Source organism: Perca fluviatilis, chromosome 18 (genome assembly GCF_010015445.1).
Source record: "Perca fluviatilis chromosome 18, GENO_Pfluv_1.0, whole genome shotgun sequence".
Lineage (NCBI taxonomy): Eukaryota > Metazoa > Chordata > Actinopteri > Perciformes > Percidae > Perca > Perca fluviatilis.
Window position 1 is genome coordinate 20561766 of NC_053129.1, and position 18285 is coordinate 20580050.

General features: G+C 40.3%; 1 pseudogene; it reads right to left on the reverse strand.

Annotated features, from left to right (window-relative positions):
* Window positions 1–1618: 1618 nt before the first annotated feature.
* On the reverse strand, window positions 1619–17984 carry LOC120546715 (annotated as a pseudogene).
* Between the last annotated feature and the right edge of the window lie 301 nt (window positions 17985–18285).

Below are 18285 nucleotides of genomic sequence, written 5' to 3' on the forward strand. Positions count from 1 at the left end.
CGGGAAGAAACCCTTTTTATGCTCAAAATTGCTAACGCTACACCCCTCTTCTCTCACTGGATCATTTCAAACACATCCGGATATTTCATCTCTAAAGGTCATTGGATCATTTAAATGAAACATTTTTCTACTTCCTGTGACGCCCTCATTGCATCACTTAACACACGTCATTTCCGGACACGCCTTCCTTCTAGAAGCTTCCAGAACAGACCAGTCACACACACCTGGAAGGCATCAATCACTTTCTGACAGGTGGTCGGACCTCTTGACCCCCAGGTCAAAAGGTCATCCATCAAAATCCCACATACCAAAGTGACAGAAACCTCCTCCTTATATCTCTTCCGTCCATAAATGTTCGAGTGAATAACCAAAAGTGTTCCCCTGTAATTACCTTAACAAAAACTGTATAATGGCACCTTACGTCAGACAAAATACGGCATAAAGACAACAATTCATGACAGCGATACGAGATATGATAAGATTTTGATAATGCTTAACTGTGATGCCTAACTGTGATGCCTTTGCTTACTTTTACACAGTATTCTAAAGCAGTAGTTCCCAACCGGGGTCCGGGCACCCCCGAGCGGCAAAGATCACGGAGGGTGAAGTCTTTATCTGGTTTGAGGTTGAGGAAAAAAAAAATATTTACACGTTAAACCAAATTATGATAATACACTAGAATATATAATGTATACAAAAGTCTGTATGAAAACTAAATATTTTGTTGTATCCTCGTTTTTCCTGCCGCCACGGCATCACTATTTTATGAATGAAACATGGCGGAGAAACATAACAGTGCTGATAACTCCTCTGTATCAAAAAAGAAAGTAAGGCTTTATCTTGAGAGTTACCTCAACTTCGGTTTCGGGGGGCGGGCCTCAGCTTTTCTTAGACATGAGTAGGGGGGGCGCCAAGAAAAAAGGTTGGGAACCACTGGTCTAAAGAACAGCTTGAAACACAAACAGAGGTGTGCTGAAAATAATTATTGTCATTTACGTCCATCCATGTTAACTAAAGAAATACTTTAACAATAAAGTGTCTTGTTTCACATATACATGTTGAATGACAAGGATACTGAGAGAGAATAGACCAAAGTGACAAAAATTAAAAAGCTACAGGTTGTTTTCTAGCTTGTGTTTCACAAATCTCTGCTTAGTTGGCACCCCTTTTTAGGCGTTGTATAGTCCAGAGCTTCAGAGGCTGTCAGGGCAACAGGAGGAGCAGCAGGGTTCAAGTGTGGTGGGCTGGGTGGGGTTCATAGTTGGTGGTTGAATACACAATCAAGGAAATATGGAGTGAGACCAAACACAATAATAAAGATGTCGTGGTTTGGAGGTGTGGGACAAAAAAGAAACAGCCTGAGAGAAGCAGTGACATTTGCAACAACATCAAGATAAAATTTGGCTTCTATTCTGGCCTAGGGAAAACTACAATGAGAAAATTGGATGTGCAGGACAAACGGGCATCAGTGCAGAGAGGGGAAGATCCTGAAGCTTTGAAGACTCAATAATTCATATTCCTCAGAGAGGCTGCAGGAGAGGGCTGAGAGCCACAGGCTGGGTCCCTCGGGTTGGACCCTGCCAAAGGGAGGCGGATGGCTATCTGAATGGATCAATTGTCAACAGCAACCTGACTTGCTCTCAGCAGCCACAGTCTCCTGGTCCAGTTTGATCCCGGTCTCCATTGCTCTCCTCATATGGCAAACCTTTGTTCGTTAGCCAAGATATTCTCTACCAGGAAACGTGCTGCCTCGTCCACGTTGATGTTGTCCTAGGATAAGATCAAAACAGTATGTCAGAGTGGTGATAAGACACTTATTAAAAAAAAGATAGTACACATTAATACATTGACAATTAAGACACTACTCTATTGCCTTGCCAAGATAAATTTAATAGGATGGTGTTTATGCAGCTTTTCAGACTTGCTTTAGAAGTCCACTAAACCCCTTTTTATGAGCCAGCCTGTTAAAGCTGGGAGACAGAGATCTGAGACCAGCACAGACAAGGTAAAACCACCATTTGCTTTGTCCTTCACACTGTGGCCAAAAGCTGCCATCCTGTGGGTTGAAGAGTTATTCAATATTTCTGCTTTCTCAAGGCTCTATAGTAACAAAAAGGCATGTGCATCTTGGGTAAAGGCAAACTGAGGTATATTATTATTAAAAAATGCTTGTGGATAAGAAAATAATTGAGATCCAAAAGTATTAAAGCTTATTATGTTAAAAAATAATTATAAATCTTGAAAGGAGCAATGTGGTATATTATTTGCAAAACATGTACTGTTCAAATCTGTGAATTAATTGGAAGTGCATGTGAATACTATCAAGTACTGTCTACATCACAGCTCTTCAAATTTACAATTTTTCAATAAATTGGACGAGAGAAAGTTGACAGCCCCTAAACATTTGGCAAAGTGACCTGCCTCAGCCACAAACTTCTTAAAACTGTGATGAAAATAATGCATATCTATAATCCACCATAATTATTGTGCATATTGTATGACGTGAAGGAATGTGTTTTGTCACTTCAAACTGAAGAAAAGTTTGATACTCATTGACAGAATTCCAATCACAGGTTGTTAGGGTGACAGGCACACAAAACAGCAACACAGAGGAAATGGCCAAAAGGCTTTACACACGTCACACCCACACACCTACATGGCACAGCACGTGACATAGCTGCAGGGCCTTACGTTATTTGGAATGAGTTCACAAAGTTTACTCTGGCTGCAAAAACTCATCAAAGCATTACTTAAAAAGAAAGTAGAAAAGATGGTTTCAGTTTAAAATGCATAAGTGTGTGTTTGAAAACGTCTTTTGGGTCATTGACTTTTTCTTAGAAGGATAAGGCTGAGTTAGAAAGTAGCCAACTGTGACAGGAACAGAAGTTAAGGGAAACATTTAACTTGCTGTGATTCGAGGGCTCATCAGACACAACTGCATCTTTCAAAGGAAGTGATTTATCACTGAACATGAGGTGGCACATGCAGACTGCTGGCAGCCTTTTGTTTGTGTCTGCCTGATGCTCTCACTCTGTTACCTGCTGAATAATCTCATATTATAGCATTGATAGTTTGCACTTTATTACAAAAAACAAGCCTCACAACCCAGACCACAGACACTGCGGAAAGTAAATCAAAACTTTACTCAAGTGCTGCTGTGGAATTTTTGGTACTTGGTTACATTTTTGAGAGGTACGTCAGGCTACGGCATAGGGTCTGTATCTCCACGTACCAATGATACGCAGCACCACAGTGTTGATTTAACACAGAAGCAAATAAAGTAGTGTGTAGAGCGAGTGAGAGTGAACTGATCGTAGGATATAAAACATACGATCAGTTCAGAAAATGTGATACATTTTTATAAACTTAGCGCTGCTCAGCTGCAGCGCTGAGTATGTGGGTTGCGCCCATGAAAGATTTGCCAAATCTTCTCTGCCAATGCCAAACAGCTTATTCTGCCATTTACTCGTTTGGTGTTTGGTGAATTGGATGATTGAAGGTTGAAGAAACAAGACATATTGGCAATTTAACAATTTATTAATTTCACAAACAGGAGCCACAATAGCGTGTGGAAGAACCATACACAGCCACAACAGCCTGGCACCTCCTCCTCATGCTGGTCACACACTGCTGTGGGTGGCATCCCATTCTGACTGACTGTAGCTGTACTTACAGTAGTAGGGCCCATGTTCACAGGTGCTGCCAATAGGGTGCCAATTAGGCACCTGATTGGCAACACCTGGGGGTACCAGAAGCTCAAAACAAGTGTCAATAGCAACAGCAAAATTTGGCAATGGCAGAGAAGATTTGGCAAATTTTTCATGGGCGAAGCATACTCAGCGCTGCTGCTCATCTCACAATTGCATGTTTCTTACAAATGGGGCACTATTTGAAAGGGAACTAAACAGGCTTTCCAACGGTATAAGATTTATTGCCAAAAAGCATTGTTACCACAGAGAAATAATCTACCAAACACAAATTTCCTTACTTTTTGTGCTAAGTTTAGATTAAACTACCCAACAGTATATCAAAGTACTGCTTTGCATTAAATGAATTATGATCTCATAATATAATAATATAACACTGTACTTTGCGTACATTTTGTTGCCAATACTTTTGTACTTTTTATTAGGTAAAATGTTGTTTATCTGTGATTTAATGTCTCCTTCCAGGCAGCGCTGCCTGGAAGGCACTAGGATTAGGCAATGGTTAGGGTCAAGGTTAGGGTTAGGTGCCTTGAAGTCAATGGTCGCAGCACTGCCTGGAAGGAGATGTTGGGGGCTCAAAACACCATTGAGCTAAAATGTTGCATGCAGGACTTTTACTTGCAAAGGGGAGAGTGTTCATAGTGTCGTATTACTACTCTTACTTCAGTTAATAATCTGAATGCTTCTTCCATCACTGCAGACTAAACAGATATATTTTAGTCCTTACATTTACAAACTTATTGCTTAACTGAACCTCTGTTGAAGAGAGAGGCAGCCAAAATGATCTCACTTTACCAAATTCTACTCACAAAGAGACAAAAAAAATGGTTGTCAAAAATTTCCTGTCAAAAATCCAACCTGTCTCATTTGTACAATATAAAAACAACTTCAGTCATTTGGCAAAGCTTTAAAGATTTCTCGTCTCAATTTTATACCAATTATCTACAAACTGTCATACCTAAATTACTGAATAACTGTTGAGTGAGTTCCCAAGTGTTTAACAAAAAACAATTACTAATTGTAACTATTTCACAATTGCCACAGTCTAATCAGTGTGATTACACCATTCAGAAGGGGCTTGGAGGCATAATTTCCTGTCATGAGAAGTGAAGAAGCCATGGCAAAATGTCTTCACAATACCAGTGGCTCCTCTTATTTTGACTTGCCTGTGTGAGCATTTCGAAACTCTTATCACATCTGAGTTGCTGTAAACTCAAGTCACATTCATGCGTAAAATAAGATTTGAAGACATTACTAGTCATGTTTGGACACTTTACCTTTAAAGGAAATATGTACAGTGCCTTGCGAAAGTATTCGGCCCCCTTGAACTTTTCGACCTTTTGCCACATTTCAGGCCTCAAACATAAAGATATAAAACTGTAATTTTTTGTGAAGAATCAACAACAAGTGGGACACAATCATGAAGTGGAGCGAAATTTATTGGATATTTCAAACCTTTTAAAGAAATAAAAAACTGAAATATTGGGCGTGCAAAATTATTCAGCCCCCTTAAGTTAATACTTTGTAGCGCCACCTTTTGCTGCGATTACAGCTGTAAGTCGCTTGGGGTATGTCTCTATCAGTTTTGCACATCGACAGACTGACATTTTTGCCCATTCCCTCCTTGCAAAACAGCTCGAGCTCAGTGAGGTTGGATGGAGAGCGTTTGTGAACAGCAGTTTTCAGTTCTTTCCACAGATTCTCGATTGGATTCAGGTCTGGACTTTGACTTGGCCATTCTAACACCTGGATATGTTTATTTGTGAACCATTCCATTGTAGATTTTGCTTTATGTTTTGGATCATTGTCTTGTTGGAAGACAAATCTCCGTCCCAGTCTCAGGTCTTTTGCAGACTCCATCAGGTTTTCTTCCAGAATGGTCCTGTATTTGGCTCCATCCATCTTCCCATCAATTTTAACCATCTTCCCTGTCCCTGCTGAAGAAAAGCAGGCCCAAACCATGATGCTGCCACCACCATGTTTGACAGTGGGGATGGTGTGTTCAGGGTGATGAGCTGTGTTGCTTTTACGCCAAACATAACGTTTTGCATTGTTGCCAAAAGTTCGATTTTGGTTTCATCTGACCACAGCACCTTCTTCCACATGTTTGGTGTGTCTCCCAGGTGGCTTTTGGCAAACTTTAAACGACACTTTTATGGATATCTTTAAGAAATGGCTTTCTTCTGCCACTCTTCCATAAAGGCCAGATTTGTGCAGTATCACATTGATTGTTGTCCTATGGACAGAGTCTCCCACCTCAGCTGTAGATCTCTGCAGTTCATCCAGACTGATCATGGGCCTCTTGGCTGCATCTCTGATCAATCTTCTCATTGTATGAGCTGAAAGTTTAGAGGGACGGCCGGATCTTCGTGGGATTTGTAGGTGGTCTGATACTCCTTCCATTTCAATATTATCGCTTGCACAGTGCTCCTTGGGATGTTTAAAGCTTGGGAAATCTTTTTGTATCCAAATCCGGCTTTAAACTTCTCCACAACAGTATCTCGGACCTGCCTGGTGTGTTCCTTGTGCTTTATGATGCTCTCTGCGCTTTACACAGACCTCTGAGACTATCACAGAGGTCGGAGACCTGATTACACACAGCTGGATTCTATTTATCATCATTAGTCATTTAGGTCAACATTGGATCATTCAGAGATCCTCACTGAACTTCTGAGAGAGTTTGCTGCACTGAAAGTAAAGGGGCTGAATAATTTTGCACGCCACTTTTCAGATTTTTTTTTTTTTAAAAAAGTTTGAAATAGCCAATGAATTTCGTTCCACTTCATAATTGGGACCCACTTGTTGTTGATTCTTCACAAAAATTACAGTTTTATATCTTTATGTTTGAGGCCTGAAATGTGGCAAAAGGTGCGAAATGTTCAAGGGGCCGAATACTTTTGTAAGGCCCTGTACCCAGTATGCAACATCTTTCAGCTAGCATTATATATATGAGCCCTAACTTTGGTAGTTGTATGCTTCTGAAGTGTAGAGTAACCATGAGTACAACATAAAAAACATCAGAGAGAGGTGTATGGGGAAAAAGCCTGTTAACAGATATAAATAGTAATGTATGTAAAAGAGCATGGCTCTATTTTACGCATATGTGCAACTAATAGCTTCTACTTCTAATGTATTGATCTCTCACCTTAGCGGAGGTTTCAAACCAGCCCAGAAAGCCAGTCTCTTTGCAGAAATTGTCCATTAGGGCTGTGTTGTTGGAGCTCTCTTTCTTCTGGTCACATTTATTGCGAGCAGCACTGAGGGGATGGGGTTGCCATTAGCCAGCTTCACCTTGCTGTCCAGGTCATGCTTCCACTTAGACACGCCCGCCAAATGTGGAGCCCCTTGTCACATCGAACACCACGAATGCCCCCACAGCCTCTTTGTAGTACACCCGCGTCATGTTCCCAAATCGTTCCTGACCTGGGGGGATAGGAAGAGAAATTTATTTGAATTGCATTTTTACAAAGCAGCTAAAAGCTAGATGAGTAACAGGGTGTGGGGATTGTGAAAGATTTAAAGCATGTGGTGATAATTCCCTCAAAAGCAGAACATCCAAACCAAAATATCAAAACAGTATTTTAAGGATGAAACCAAATGTCTGGCTCTGATCTTGGTAGTTGGCGAAATGTATTTCATTCTCATGTCTTTCTCAATTTTGTCACAAGTCCATGAGAGCTCAACAATCTCCCTCCTCTAAATATAGCAAAAATGATGCGGATAAAGATGTTTCTTATTCAACCTACTTTTCCTAATTTACCTAATCCGCAGCACAGAGAATGGCACAAGTAATCTGTCATAATAACAAGTCCTTTCTCTGAAGTTATTCTCTGAGAAAATCTAAGATCATATTTTACAAAAGGCAAAGCAGGGGAATTACCAGCAGGATATTTGGTGTCACTGTCAATCTGAGAAGGTCTCTTAAAACACAACTGGACTGTTTTATACTTCTCTTAAATCTACTGATTGTATTCACATCACACCAACTGCTTAAAGATTAATGATTTTTTTTTTAGATGCCACTGCATCATTGAAACTGACTACAGATAGTTGTATGGTTTAATTACTATAGTCATAACTAATATAAATTTCCATTGGAATTTCCATACCTTTAATTAGAACATTTAAAATGAAACCTTTAAAGGGGAAACAGACAATAATGTGGTGAGGAAAAGATTCCAGGAACAGCTCTAACATACCTTCCAGTCTGCCCCCACGCTTCACCTTTGAGTGTTCACTGAGGCTTGCAGTGCCTCATTGGGAGTGTTGTTCATGAGTCTGTGATCAGCAGTTCAACTGGCTAAAGGTATCTCTGGTAACACTTGGCTGACGTCACACTTTCAAACACATCTGATCAAAAGATCCCTTGATTTTTGCCTTAGAAAGCTTTATTTACGCCGGTAAACATGACAAGCAGCTGGTCCATTCTCCATTTCATCTTTCTATCATTAAACCTTCCTTTGTATTTGTTCAGCCCTTATGCTTTTTTTGCTGGGCATTGTAAATAGCAACAGTGACTGCCTCCAACTTTTACCACTCTGACTATTTTGTCTTGTAGTGTTCCTCGGAGCAAAAACACATCCTAAATTTAAACGAGAAGGATATTCTATATGTTTTCCTATTGTCAACAAATTCCATAAAAGACCAAAACCAACAATCCTCTCTTGATACTTTAAGGCTTCCCCTGCCTGTGTTGCTTTCAGTCAGCCCACAAGCTGACTTGTTCCTTCTTCTGGTCCCTCTTTCAAAGACAGACCACAAATATGTATAAACTTTTAATTTCACGAAACTAAATAATTACCTTTTTTAATTACTGTAGTTTTTGGCAAACATTACTCAAATAGGAGTAAAGTGGAAGTGTGTATTCATGTAAAGTGAATTTAATGGGACCTTTTTCAGCTGTGAATGGATACACATTTGGGCACTAACAGTATTAACAGAATTGTTGTTGTTAGTAAGTATACTTACAGCAGCAGGACAGAGTTTTTGGGATTGACTTAAAAAATTGTAGAGTGCCCAAGATCATTGTTATGAAGAAAATGTCACACTGTGTTGGTGTATGGCACAGGAAAGATACTTATATCAGACTTTGGCTATACAGACAATACTTGGTTTTGGTGGTTTCATGTGATTTGTTGATAAAAAAAATACAGAGTATCACAAGACTTATCCTGTAACCACCCAGGATACACAGATGAATTTGTTCTTCAAACTGCAACCAGAACAGATTAGTTGGTAACTAAAAACAGGCATTTTGACTGGGCTGATGATCACCTTTTTACTGGATGCCAGTAATGACAGTTGACAGTTAGGTGTGTTGACGTTGCCTGCAGCTAGAGAAACTGACTACAAGCATGAACAGGCTAAAGCTGTGATCATAATCTGTGTCTTAGACAGTATGGTTGCAAATGCAAATAAAAAAACATTTTTGGGCGCAGAATCTCTGAAAGATTTCATCGCTTATATACCGGGAGCTCATGGTTTCAATAACATCTATACATTTCAGACAATTCAGAGATATAACTCTTTATCCACTAAAACAAAAGCAGTCTTACATTAAAAAGTAAGATGGAGGATTATACTGGTTTTACTCTCTTACACGTGATCTGCGTAGCTTCCACATATGTTTCCTGTTTTTGAGCTTTTGTGTGCCAATACCACTCCCCATCCTAAACCTATAGTAAGTAAGTAAGTAAGTATAACTAAAATATATAGGTCCCTTTTAGATTTCTGATGTGAACACACACATAACAGCATTGAAAAACATTTATAACTCAGATTAAGTTGTCTAAATTTTATGACAGATTCAGATTGTGTTTAGATTTTTACTCACTTCTTTGCACTGGATCACATATAACTGTAATGCACCTGCTCACATAACTTAGATTAATCTCTGCAAAGCTTGCAGGGCAAGTGTAATTGTACAGTGTGTTAGACAGTTAACCTCCACTAGAGCTGAGGTACAAAATAGAAAATAAACCAAGAACAGGATTGAGGAACTGTGAGCACAGCTTCTCCCAGCATACTTTCACTTTACTGTAGGTACTTACCCAACCACGCAAGGTACTGGAGTGTGCGTAAGCGGGTGGAGCCGAGAGAGTGAATACACTGTGGGGCCCACAGCCCCTGGCGGTAATTGCTCATAATTGAGAGTCTAATTTTAGCTGATATAACCCCAGGTGAATTCACCAGAGACACGACACAGTGGGATAAAGAGCCAATAGACTGAAATACGGCTTTCATTTCCAGGCCTTGTAGAGCTCATACATCCAGCCGATCGGAAGCAGAGGCAGAGTACAGAAAGAAATTATGACTTAATCATTTTTCAAGGCGTACGGTCTTCTTGTTATTCTATTGCAAGGTCTGACTGAGTCCAACATGTATTGGCCACAGAGGCCAAGAATACAGTATACCATGTTTTATTCAGCTCAATGAAATTGTGCCAGAGCAACAAGGACAGGTGAGCAGACCCATTATTATGTACGGACTTTCATAACATACTAAAATGACTATTTTATGTCCTGGAACTGAGAACAAACTGTTCCATAAACACTGAAGAGGCCAATGCCAGCGTGTCATTGTCTACATCACACACTTCACTTCACCTTTATGACACGGTTAGTCCTTATTGCGTAGGTCGATGTGCGCCCCAGCCAGTCTGGGGGTGTTAACCTCACTCCTCCTGGGAGAGAACCAGCAGTGGAAGATGGCTGGGGGTAAGTCTTGTGTTGGGGTGATTATATCAATCAACAATACCGATGACATTGAAGTTGCACATATGCACAACATACCTGACTGTTGCATTGTGTAATGAATTATTTGGGGGTATTGATAAAGGTGGTTCTGCGCAGATGTCAGTAACATTAAAAAACACCAAATCCTATGATGCCTGACCTTTAGAGTGTGTGTGAAGTAAGTCCTAATAAACATTCAGCTACATTTACTAAACCCAGTCCTTTTGCTGACGAACAACACAATGAGCACATTCTACACTACACTCTGATGATCTCCGACGTGCATCTTGTTGTTGGCATCATCATTTCACAATCATTTCCCTAAAACATCTGGGCAATGCAGTTTTTAGCAATCAATACTCAAATAGAAGTAAAAACTACATGTGTTGGGGACTATTTTCAGCAGTGGATTTGGACCACTAGTGATTATTAAACAGATAACAGCAAGCGCAGTAAATGTGGAATTTACTGAAAATAAACTACAGTGCCTATATTCACCGAAATCTAATGAACAGGTCACCTAGTGCAATGTTGTGTATAATTTCCCACAGCCTGTAGGTGGCATCTTCAAATGTCTTGTTTTTGGCCTACAGTCCTGGGGTCTCATTTATAAACGTGGCGACGCACAAAACGGGGCTGAAAACGTGCGTATGCCACTTCCCACGCAAAGGTTGTGATTTATAAAAAACAAACTTGATGGGAGAATGTGCGGTCCTCCACGCAAACTCTGACCCATGCGTACGCACATTTTGGAGACAAAATAGGAATTGGCGACGCAGATGGTGAGGTGGTGAACTGAAGTCCGACTGCAGAAAGTACATGTGGGAATAAGGGTTAGGCTACTCTTAATATGTTTAAGTATTAAAAAATAATGCCTCACGCACATTTCTTCACACCATATGAAGATTAAATCCAGCAGTGTTATTTGCGCTTGTACTGAGTGATAATTGTTCCATAACCACCTCAAACTCAAATCTTTAATAAAAACTCATTCTTAATATTTAATCGGCGCTGCTCGACGTCACATTGTCCGGTTCGAGCGCAGGGAGTAGGAGAAGGCCCGACTGCATGGAATACAGGATAGCATCAAATACCCTAGCATTAGATAACTGCACAACACAGTGTAAATAAGTAAATATCTGTCTTTAAAACTGTGCATATATCATCAAATGGAAATGCAGCCGTTAAGCTCTCGCGCAATCGTTACGCTTGTTATCGGTCTAAAATGTAATACTGTTTATAACAAACCCTGCATGAAGAAAAGTGTGTTTGCCTATTACATTTCGATTTCAAATTGTATCTCGGGGTGGGGGATACCAGTTGTTGCTGTGATTTTAGCAAGGTGTTAACAATCACAAATTGTTGTAGACTAAACATAAATACTGCGGTGAACCCGTGCGTAATGCTGCATAATGATGGACAGGACAGCAAAGGAAGAATCAGGAGAAAAAGAGACTTCAGGAACCATGACGATGACTGGCTCATATGCCGATTTAAATTCCCTAATGTAGCTGTAATAGTAATATAGCTGCGCTCTTGGCTCTATGTACTGAATTGGGTCCAGTAGAGGGGCGCACACGGAACCTTGCCATCCCGGTCCAAATACAGGTCCTCGCCACTCTGGGTGAAACCGGCTGTTTCCAGAGGGAAATGGCTGACAGCTAAGTGTTTTTTTAAATAAATATTATATATAATCTTCAACTTCATCACTAAGGCTTGTTTGGATATAATATGTAGTTCTGTTAAATCTTATACGTCTGGTATATCGAAGCTGTCCCCGAGTACCGTAATGCCTGCTGATTTGGAAGATTTTATGAATAAAGGTAGTCTATAGATCCGGTTTCCATACGCTGTGCGACAACAGGCCGAAATTATAATTCAATTGGCAGCAATTCCCGAGCGTCTGAGAGTTTTTCTTTGTTTGTTTGTTTTCTCCGCCAGTCGTCATGATTCGGCATAGCGAAGAACAACTGCCAGGGTCATTAACATACTGATCAGCATTCACGAGGTGCTTTACATTGACTATTTATGGTTAAAAATGGGCGTGTACAGGGCGGGATAAGAGGCTGATCCACGTACGCACACTTGTAGTCAATCTGTGATTTATAAAGAGAACATTGCTTACATGTGCGTGCATGCGTTTTATAAATCTGACTTTTGGGTTGGGGCGCCAATTTGGGCTTTGGGCACGCTACACTTATAGTAAGGATCCCACGCACAGTTTTATAAATGAGACCCCAGAACCCCAAGAATTTTCATTTTACTATCATGTATGACAAAGAAAAGCATCAAATCCTCACATTTAAGAAGCTGGAACCAGCAAGCCAAAAATGGGGATTCAATGAAGCAATCTACATTTAAATAAAGGACAAATAAAATCATACTAAAAGCATTAATGACATATATGCATATATATCATATGCTGCTAACCCAATGAGCAGAAAACACAGGAATGGAATGAACTGAACAATAAGATATTTCTTTTTTATATATTTACTCACTGAATGCCACAGAGGAGCATGAGACTGCAGAAGAGAACAAAGACATTTTGCTGCTGTCTCAAATGCCTACAAACTAAAAAGAAATGCGTCTGAATCGGTCTGTAAAGAGAAACCGTGAACTACTGTGGAATTCCAAAGGCTTTAACTGAGGACATTTCAGTTCAGTCTACCACACCGATGAACACTGCTGCATGACCTAAAGTACGGTTAGGTGATTCTAGATATGAACACCTGAAATCTTCTGAAATCTGCAGTTACAGAACTACTTGATTAAAAGATACAGTTTAGTTACAGCCACTGTATCATGGCTGTTTGTGTGGGAGAAACAGAAATAAAAGTCTCATCATTATCCACAGCCCTATCAACCCCAGTTTCCTCTACGGTCGTACATATTGCTATCCTGTGGGTGGGTTACCATAGAAACTGTCCAAGCCAGACATGGCAGTAGCAATAGCAGCAGTCTCCGTCTGTTGTTAGGAGGCAACTGGCTGTGAAACTTCCCCCTACGCCCTCCCAACAACTAAAATAACAAAGACAACACAGAGTCCAGTCATTAAGGTAGTCTTCAGCACAAGCTTTAAAAGGAGAGACTGTGAACAACACATGACTGGCACGTTCAAATTCCATAGAGCAGCATGTGAGAAGATACTTACAGCTTATTACGGGTTTTAGCACTGAACAGAGTCCGAATTGAGGGAAAATCAGCAACCTTTAAGTGGTGTGACTTGTTTCCCTTCACCTTCCACTCAAGGGTTGGTGGGGGCTGATCAACATAAAGCCTTGGCACAAGATTGCAGGGATTTAGCTCAAAATACTAATATTTGTTTTAGAAGAAGAACATGTGACCCATTTAAACTATTCATCTACCGACAGTCTTTTGGAGAATCTGTGTAACAATCAAGAACAGGAAAGGAAAACATTTTTGGTCCAAAAACGTGCACACATAAACCAAGACTACTACTAACAAGCAACAATGCAAAAAAGACATATATATTAGCAGATAACGACAGAGCCGATGTAAATGATCAACTTACAACCGCGATATTGTCAGAGTAAAGTGGAGCGACCAAGAAAATCTATTGCAAAGACTTACTTTAAACGCGGGAAAAAATTAAAAAGAAGAGATAAAATGAGGAGCTTCTTAATGCACATCGTTGGTGTCAAGCACAAGGCACCTTGTCCTTGTTACATTCATTGCTCCTTCAACTGTGGTGCCGTCGGTCACACTGTGTGCTTCGAAAGGTCTTGGCGTCACATTCAGTACTTCATATACACAATTTATAATTAAATTTAATTAGCTGATAATGAAATCCATTACTAATCAATTACTGTCTGCTCTTTCCCTTATCTTTTAGGTTTGTGACCCTCTTGTTATAGGTTATGGCCTTAGTGTGGACAGCATTTTCAGAAGCCGAAAAAGATAAATGTATTCAGTATTTCCCACAAAAGCTCTTGTTGGACAAAATTCTGAAATAGTTGAAAGTTTTGAACACTGGTGGAAATGGCAGTGTTCGAGTGAGAAAGAGAGGAGTTTTTTTTAATGCAAGTGTCAAGGGTCAATGTAAAATTGAAACCACTTCATGTATCCTGTTAATGTGCGACCTCCTGCTCCTACAAGAATGTTTGGTCCTACAAGGTGCAGGCTTTTTTTACAGTATGCTATGGTGGTAATCTTCCTGTCCAATGGCTAAGACAAATCCAGGAGAGAGTAGCAATTCTGGGTAAATAGTGTGGGAGAGCTGAAAGGTTCACGCTGACTTCCATAGTGCCCCCATCTCGTACAAGCCTCTGATTACTATCATTCCTCCCAGACTATAATCATTAAGGTTGGTAAAAGACAACGCAACTCTGAAGTTGCTCTCAGTGTTGCCAATAACATAATTCCTTTTCCTTTTCTGCACGATAAAATGGTTAATGGCTGGTCTTAATGACTTGGCAAATATACCTCCAGCTTTTGCTCTTTCACACCCACGTTTCATTACTTATTTTACCCTCAGAGCCTTGTTGTAGGTGTGAATAATGAGGTTTTAGTATCTGTGTACCTCAAACTTTTTCTTCCGGTGCGCGGTTGTGTGCATGTTCTGTTTATCCATATGTGTAAGCGTGTTCCCCTTTGTCTCAATGGATGATATCAGTCTGTCTAAATATGTGTGTGTGTGTGTCAGTCAGTGTTTTATTTAGCCTAACAGATTCTGTGACCAAGTGCTGTCTGGCTGTGACAGGCAGACGGCCTTCCCTGGCACTCAGTCACAGATGCCCCTGCACACCGAGCTTGTGCTGCCAGGGCCCAAGTAACAGCGGGGGAATGAACACTCCACACTGCCAATACACACACACACACACACACACACACACACACACACACACACACACACACACACACACACACACACACACACACACACACACACACACACACACACACACACACACACACACACACACACACACACTTTCTGTCACTGCTGTAAGCAATGGAATACATATAAAAACAGCAGTCTTGTTCTGACCATCTGTCCTGATCTGTCTCAGCATGTGATGTTTGTTTGATTGAGGGAGAGGATAAACCTGCACAACCATGGCGGCACTCAAAAGTATGAATAGAACATATCTAGAGGCAGGGTTAATCATTTTCTCTTTCAACTGTATAAAAACATGATTTAAAAGGATAGGTTCACATTTTCAAGTCTGTCTAAACACAGTACCCACATGTATATACAGTATGGGCAGTTTTGTTTTAAGACAGACTTGAAAATATGTAATCATAACCTTTAATCAGACCTTACATACTGTATGTACACAATGGATATGACCTATAGCAGCTGACTCTTTAACATATAATCAAAATCTCACAGACTACTCGGGCAATAAAACATTTTATGGCAAGGCCAGAAGAGAATGCTATAACTACCACTTTAGGCCTAGACTATCTGAACAGCATGTACTAGAAAACAATCCCTATTCTCTGTGCTGCATGTGGTGCTAAATCACTTGCACATGGTGACTTTAAACTGTCTTGAACATTTTGAACATTTTGTTTCCAGCTGTAGGCTGGAAACAAAATGAGAGCAAGAGTTTTAGAGTGACCAGCTGAAACTATTAGTTTGATAGAACATTTTGATAATCAATTATTTTTTTAGTAAATCTGCCAAGTTTTCTTTAGTTTTAGGTTCTCAAATGTGAATATTTGCTTGTTTCCTTGGTCTCTTGTGATAAACTGAATACTTTGAAGTTAACTTCATTTTTGAGATGTTGTGATGACCATTTTTTACTATTTTCTTACATTTAATAGACCTAACAATTAATCAATTACTTGAGGTCAACCTCTGCGGATTATTAAAAATGAAATAAAAATGATTTACACACAGACCAACCTTAAGCCACACTCCTCTATTCGAATGCCACCTTCTCAGAGATAGATTAACAACTCCTATTGTACCTCTGCACATCAGATCAGAGAGATCATTGTTTAGTCTGGAACTGACAACACACACACACACACACACACACACACACAAAACTATACACTGTAAATTTGCCTTATGTGTTACAGTATACAGAATGTGACCAAGCAATTTCACAACCCTTAATGTGAGATTTATTTTTGCCCATGAAGATACTCCTGATCCAACACGAAAAGATAAAGGCTAATGGGAAATCACAGACACACCTCCCTCCTGCTGAGTGAACTGTAGAGAGACTCTGTCAGCTTGGTCAACATGAAAATGTAGTCATTGTTTTGCTGGTTTGTCTGCCTCTCACTTCCTGTCCACCTGTCCTTCCCAGCATGCCATTCTCAGACTCCTCTGTTTGCAGTGTGATATATTTTTGTGCCAGGGAGATGAACAAACACGGAGTTTGAGTAGAACCGCCTGCATGTGTGAAACTTTTATTTACACTGCTCTGACTTCTCTCTCGGCTTGCCTATTCAAGCTGCTGGAATGCACACGTTGCTGTGTGTTCCAAGTTTAGAAAGTCTGAGGAAGAATTTACTGAAGTTTACTCAAATCCTCTCATAAATACAAGGATAGCATGGGGCAGGGACATTTGAAGAATATTACAGTGACATTGCAACATGAACAAAAGCATGAAATAAAGATAAGGGCCAGTTAAGTCACTTAGTAAACATGTTTAAATATGTTTAATCCCTAGAGAAAATATTACAAGAATATCATGGTGAGTTGCATGGAGGGGGGCAGCGGGCAGTCGATAATAACAACGTGACCTACATTCCACTGACAATTATGCTCTGCCATGATCATACAGTGGAAAAAACAAAGAGCAGACATGATCAACCGGTCTTTACTGCTGGAAATTCATACCCTGCTTCTTTGAGCTCGTGGGAATTTTACATAATGTATTTCTGTTGATGATTAAATATAAGCTATAATTCCATCATGAAATATCTCTCTAAACTCTTGAGCAAGCAATATGTGAAAGTTAAACCTCCCCCGTACGTGTCGCGCGCGCACACACACACACACACACACACACACACACACACACACACACACACACACACACACACACACACACACACACACACACACACACGTTGAGCTTGACATCCATTGATAATAAAGCCATCTGAATTAGTGTTGTATCACCAAATATCGCGCTATTACAGTGAATGCGCGTGTGCTTACCTGCGATATCCCACAGTTGTAACCTAACCAGAGTTTTGCTGTCCCAGTTGATAACTTTAAGTGCAAAGTCGACCCCGATCGTCGCCCTGTAGTGCTGCGAGAAAAGCTGGTGCACGTAGCGTTTGATGATGCTGGTTTTCCCGACGCCTAATTCCCCGATGACCAGCACTTTGAACAAGTACTCCTTACACTCAAACACCGAGCCCCCGGCCATGCTGAGACTGACACTGACAACTTTTCTCTAAAGTCAGACAGCTTCTGCTTTCAAGTTCATGTAGGCTTCCTGTGACGAGCTGTTGTATGACTGGGCTGGTCAGAGGGCTAAGGGCCAGATGCAACAGAAATTACATTTCTCTCCCACCCTTTCTAATTCTCCTGGTCCTCCTCCTCCTGCTGCCGCTCAGCAACCACCTGATAAGTCATAGGACCCGGAAATGTAAAAAAAAAATAAAAAGAAAGAAAGCTTGATGTTCAAGCTTCCTCGTGCTGCTGCGGTTTTAAAATGAGCTCAGAAAAACTTACGCCATTCAACTGATGAAAACATCTAAGTGAAATAACAATCAGCAAAAAGTAGAAGGGGACTTAAAACGTTGTAACTTTGCTTGAGATGCCTTAAAAACCTCTTATCTAATCAGGGATCCTGATTGCTACCAAACTCTGTTTTGGAAACATTGGTTTTAACTAATATTGAGCTTGG